This window comes from Mus musculus, chromosome 15 (assembly GCF_000001635.26).
Source record: "Mus musculus strain C57BL/6J chromosome 15, GRCm38.p6 C57BL/6J".
Classification (NCBI taxonomy): Eukaryota; Metazoa; Chordata; class Mammalia; order Rodentia; family Muridae; genus Mus; species Mus musculus.
Window position 1 is genome coordinate 43,212,616 of NC_000081.6, and position 6,550 is coordinate 43,219,165.

At 42.3% G+C, this 6,550-nt stretch overlaps 1 pseudogene; it reads right to left on the bottom strand.

The window, feature by feature from the left end:
* Window positions 4,336-5,565, bottom strand: Gm9658 (predicted gene 9658; annotated as a pseudogene).

The following is a 6,550-nucleotide window of genomic DNA, read 5'->3' on the forward strand; positions in this document are numbered from 1 at the left end:
CTCTTTGAACTTGGAATGTGGACTGCAGCAGAAGAAAACGAGCTCATCGCTAATATGCATCATTCTCTGCTTCCTGACTGCACGTGCCGCGTGACTCGCTCCCTCAGGCTGCTGAAGATGGGCTTTCCTCACTAGGATAAACTACATACACTCATGAGCTCTGACTCAAAACAAACCCTTTCTACTTCAGGCTGTAGGTCAGGAAATTTCATGTCAGCAACAGTTATTAAGTAATTAAAAATTACTTTTCAAGTAACTCAGCCACGCTCTATCAGTTTCCTCTTTATCTCCTTTAAGCCAGTGTCTCCCTGAACATGAAGCTAAGCTGGTGGCCAGAAAGCCCTGCAATCCTTTTTTATCCACCCCCTCTCCTCCTCCAGCAGTGTGGTTACAGGTATACACATGGTCACACTCAGCTTTTCATATGGCTGGAGGGATCTAGACTCAGGTGCGCACATTTGTGCATCAGTCACTTTTAACCAGAGTCATCTCTCTCACCTAACAGCTAATGTTTATTAGACAAAGTCTTATCTATCCAGCATGAATCATAAAATATGCATTAATAAAACCAGAACTCATTTAATATCCAATAAAGTGATGAGTGCAAAACTATATCAAGGAGAAATATTGTGCATTATTAAGTAATCCTTATACAAATTATTTGCTTATTTAGAGCCACTATTAATTACTACTATCAACTAGTTCTGTTTTAGGATTTAAATAATGACATTTTTGTTACAGGAAAGGTGGTAATGCAGATTATAATATCACTTGGTCATTTTATTATTTTTCTACTGAGGTAATACTATATGTGAATTATTTATTATTACAAGTCTCTATGACTGCATCGCATGTTGCATCTCTACAAATCTGTTTACTCCACTTCTCCCAAGAACACTGCTCAGTAATCCTCCTTTATAGAGCTACCAGTCAGTTGGAGTCAAGTTTCAGGGTGCTGAGTAGCAGCAACTAATGCAGAAATAGTTCCCTCCTCCAATAGATTTATAGTCTAGCAGGAATGAAATACTTCACATGTAATTACAAAAGTGTGTGGAGAAAGAGCAGGGGCTACAGAGGGCTAGAGAGAGTTCAGCCAGCAAAGGTAATCTGGCCAGGGGTGGCAGCTAGTCAACTCCCCGGAGGCCAAAATCAGAGCCGCCTGCAAGACCAGGTTTCTGGTATTGGAATAAGTCTCAGGGTCCAAACAGTTGCCTCCAGGGAACAGTCAGGCTGAGAACATGCTCCGTTTGGCTCATACATTGTTTTATAAAAACTTGGACCCAAGATAGCCTTTTTTTTAATCAGAAAATATTCATTTAAAATGAGGATTTCAGAATACCCGAGATATAATTCACAAACCACATGAAATTCAAGAAGAAGGAAGACCGTAGTGTGGACACTTCTATCTGTCTTAGAAGGGGGAAACAAAACATCCATGGAAGGAGTTACAGAGACAAAGTGTGTAATAGAGACTGAAGAAATGACCATCTAGTGACTGGCTCACCAGGGGATCCATCCTATTTATAATCACCAAACCCAGACACTGTTGTGGGGGCCAACAAGTGCTTGCTGACAGGAGCCTGATATAGCTGTCTCCTGAGAGGCTCTGCCAGTTCCTCACAAATACAGAGGTGGATGCTCACAGCCATCCATTGGACTGAGCATAGGATCCCCAATGAAGGAGCTAGAGAAAGGACCCAAGGAGCTGAAGAGGCTTGCAATTCCATAGGAGGAACAACAATATGAACTAACCAGTAACCCCAGAGCTCCCAGGGACTAAACCATCAACCAAAGAGCACACATGGTGGAACTCATGGCTCCAGCTGCATATGCAGCAGAGGATGGCCTAGTCAGTCATCAATGGAAGTAAAGGCCCTTGGACCTGTGAAAGTTCTATGCCCCAGTGTGGGGGAATGCCAGGGCCAGGATGCAGAAGTGGATGGGTTGGTGAGCAAGGGGAGGGGAGGGAATGCAGGAGGGTGTTTTTTGGAGGGGAAACCAGGAAAGGGGATAACATTTGAAATGTAAATAAGAACATATCCAATTAAAAGAAAAAAGAAAAAAATGAGGATTTCTGGCCATAGGAAAAATGAAAAATTTCAGAACTCCCAAATTATTATTAATAAGATGAATTGTCATCGTCCCTTTAAGATAATGAATATCTTCTCAGATTTACAGCTTACACCTATCACTCCCAATATCTCCCTCCCCACCCCCACTGAGACTGAGTTGCAAGCCATTTGTCTTCAGGCCTGCCTTCTGTTGCTTACATAAAAATGCATTGTCTATCACAACAAGAAAACAAAAGAACTAGTGTGCACTTATATTTGACCCACATCACACGCTGAGACCACTGAGGCATTTGAGTGCTAATGTTCCCCACAAAGGCATTTTCAGGAAAAGCCTACATTTTCCAATTCAAGGGCATTCTTACAGGAGAGCTATAGTTCAGAACCTGAATGGCATTCCCCCACTCCACAGCACTTCTAAATTCCTTTCTTAATGTATTTAACCTGGCTGACCTTTCACAGAAGGGGAGGCCTCTAGCTGGGACTTTCAACTCTTAGGCTCATTCTGTCCCTGGAACAAGAAGACCCTAAAATACTCTGCTAGCCTTTGAGAAGCGTGTGCTGGAGAGGAAACACTAAATGTTTTGGATACAAGACATGAAGTAGTAAATGAATCAATAAATGCAGGAAGAAATGATAGGCTTGTTTCTGTGACATTAGTGTCACAGGAAGAAATTTGGATTTACAAACATGTGACATATAGCCTGCTGTCTACAGTCCCTTGTGCCAGTCTGTTAAGGATCTGAGCATCTTCACCCGTTTCTCCATCTTCAGTACTATATTGTTGGAATTTATACTAGTCAGTTTTATAAAGTGATAGCCACAGTTAAGTGATGATTTAGAGACAAAACTGAGAACTTAATTGATGTCCTAGATGATTAGGTTCAAATATGCAATATCAAGTCTTTCTAGTTGGCAAAAGTACTGTCCCTCTCTTTGATTTCCTCAAGGCTCTAATACCATGTCTTCTTGGAAAGCTGCAAGTCTTGTTCTTACTAGTGACCAGCCTCCCTTCCCTGTCTCTCATTAGTCCAGAAAGCACTTCCTGAGATAATACTAATCTTTTCTGACTAGCTTTGGTAAGAGCTTCTAAAGACACCTCATCCTTTTTACCAAACATATTTCTTACCTGTCACTTCTCGTTTGTGCTCAGACAATTCAATTGGCATCCTACTTCACTACACGTTCTTGGCCAAATTATTTAATTTTTTTTCCTATTTAAAAATCAGTTTCATAAGGCTCTTGAGGGTAGAGATTTATCTGCTATAGTGACCTAGTATCCCTCGGCTTTAGCCTTGACCTCTACCTCATCCCCAGAATCCTTGGGTGGTTAGAATTTTTTTTTTAATTAAAAAATAAGGAACTTAGACTGATTTCTTCTCTTTGCTGTATATAGCCTACTCAAAAAGATTCTCTTTTTCCCCTAGTTAGCTGGCATTTATTTCCTTGACAGCAATTTTAAAAGAAAGCAACAAGCCAAGGAATGTCTGGGGCAGATTTCAGACACAGGAGATAAACTCCCTGTGTCTAAACTTGCAATATATCAGCCTATATCTCATTCTGATCTTCATAAAGTACATTCCTTTGGTTTATCCTCACTCCATCGCTTCCATTTCCACACTGATGACCGACCAAATTCTACTCCAGCCATATCCTGCATCGGAGAATGAATTCCTACCTCCTATTCAGTGGGTTGTCACTTGTCAACTGGAATAAGGACTTCAATTGTGAGAAGAGAGCCCTTAATATTGATAGACAACTCCTGGATATCAACACCTCATTTTCCCTTGTGGCTGATCCTGTGGCCCAGGTAGCTAGGTGTCAGAGGTAACATTCCTCTTGGAGGATTCAATACCTTCCCTGGTGACCTTTTGTCTGTACTCATGACTTCCACTATTTATCTTTGTATACTGAGGAAGGTGAGATTTTTAAGCTTACAGGAGGAGCTAAGAGCCAATCTGATGCTGTTCAGAGTTTAGAAAGTAGACTATGCATCAACCTTATTCGTTTTAATTCCTGTTATCCACAACATAGAGGACCCTCAGCTGGGGTTAGATGGCTTCCTAGACCCCATTTATACTTTTAGTGGTTTATTATTTTTAAATATTAAATTTAAAGCAGATATCAAAAATGCACCTCTTTTCTCTGACCTCATATACATCCACAGTGCAAAATAATCTAACATGCTTAATACCTTCAGAGCTGACTCTGTAATTCACCATTCATTGGTTCTGTTATAATCAAGTGTTTATCATTTTCTTTTGGGGGGTGCAGCGAACTTTATTTATGGTATTCAAGAGAGTAGGCAGGACTCCCTAGGCCCCTCCTGTTATTATGGAGGTCTGGGTGGAAATTGTGAGGGAGATGCTCAGTGTTGGGGGCCGAGTTGGGATAGGGACTTCTCAGCAACCAAGGGCCTCTCTCTTGCTCTCAGTGTCCTTGCTGCAGTGGATGGTATGGGTTTCTTACTCATTGGAGGCCATGTAGGCCATAAGGTCCACCACCCTGTTGCTGTAGCCGTATTCATTGTCATACCAGGAAATGAGCTTGACAAAGTTGTCATTGAGAGCAATGCCAGCCCCAGCATCGAAGGTGGAAGAGTGGGAGTTGAGTTGCTGTTGAAGTCGCAGGAGTCAACCTGGTCCTTAGTGTAACCCAGGATGCCCTTCAGTGGGCCCTCAGATGCCTGCTTCACCACCTTCTTGATGTCATCATCCTTGGCAGGCTTCTCCAGGTGGCAGGTCAGATCCACTACTGATACATTTAGGAACACGGAAGGCCATGCCAGTGAGCTTCCCATTTAGCTCTGGGATGACCTTGTCCATAGTCTTGGCAGCACCAGTGGATGCAGGGATGATGTTCTGGGCAGCCACATGGCCATCACGCCACAGCTTTCCAGAGGGACCATCCACAGTCTTCTGAGTGGCAGTGATGGCATGAACCGTGGTCATGAGCCCTTCCATGATGCCAAAGTTGTCATGAATGACCTTGGCTAGGGAGGCTAAGCAGTTGGTGGTGCAGGATGCATTGCTGACAATCTTGAGTGAGTTGACATATTTCTCATGGTTCACACCCATCACAAACATGGGGGCTTCGGCAGAAGGGGTGGAGATGATGGCCCTTTTGGCGCCACCCTTCAAGTCGGCCTTGGCCTTCTCCATGGTGGTGAAGATAGATGCCAGTAGACTCCACGACATACTCAGCACCGGCCTCATCCCATTTGATGTTAGCGGGGTCTCGCTCCTGGAAGATGGAGATGGGCTTCCCGTTGATGACAAGTTTCCCATTCTCGGCCTTGACTGTGCTGTTGAATTTGCCATGGGTGGAGTCATACTGGAACATGGAGACCATGTAGCGGAGGTCAATGAAGGCGTTGTTGATGACAACAATCTCCACTTTGCCATGTGGAGAGCAAACAGCAGCCCTGATAACCGGGTGCCAAATACAGCCAAATCCATTCACACCGACCTTCACTATTTTTGTCTACGGAATGAGGCTGGCACTGCACAAGAGGATATGGCTGTCTCTGGAACAGGGAGGAGTAGAGAGCCATGTTTATCATTTTCAAGCATGTATATTATCCATTAACAATCTACTCCAGTTTTGCCTGCCTTTGAATTTGATATGAATTTAATAGTATGGGGCTTGGGGGACTGTTTACTTCTCTCCATATTGTTTGTGACATCCCCAAAATTAATATACAGGTAAAATGAGTGACTGTTCTCCACTGTGTAGTAAGCCATTACACCTCCTCACTACATTGCAAGTGTTTGTTCTCCTGTTGGTGGATGTTTGCTTCTCCATAATCACCCTGACCCACCAGACTGCCCCTGTTTCTTCACATGTGTTCAGTTCTTCACAAATATTCACCATTATTCTTCACAATTCTTGTTGACTAGTTTATGCCATTTTCTGATGTATATACTCATTTCTGATGAGATACATTGAATGCTTAAGGGTGAAAATTTAAACTCAATACTGCCCAGTATAATAGTAAGTATAGTTTCCAAATATTTTCATGTCTCAATAATGTTAAACCCAAGATAGTTTTCAGTTAGCCTTGATAATCTATGGTTGGCAATAATGGCACTAACACCTGATATTCCATACTTCCTGTCAGGCACAACTTTAGACAGTCTATAAATATGAGTGCACGTATTCTCAGAGCAATACCATTAAATAGATAATTCTACATTTATCTTAACTTCACAGATCAGACAACTGAGGGCAATGGAATTATAGAATGTGCCCAAACTCTTATACCTTGGGTGTGTTAAAGTAGAATAAAGAAACTTAAATATAGTCAAAATGGCATCTGGCTATCCTTTCTGGTTACATCACTTCAGAGTCACTTGTAACTGAAAAGTGTAGAAGTGACCCTAGAAAATCTCCCCTGGGAATCAGCCAGGGAAGAACTTTAAAGTAACTAAGAAAAAAAAAAAGATAACTCAGGAGAGTTCTTATTTAACATGCATGGGATC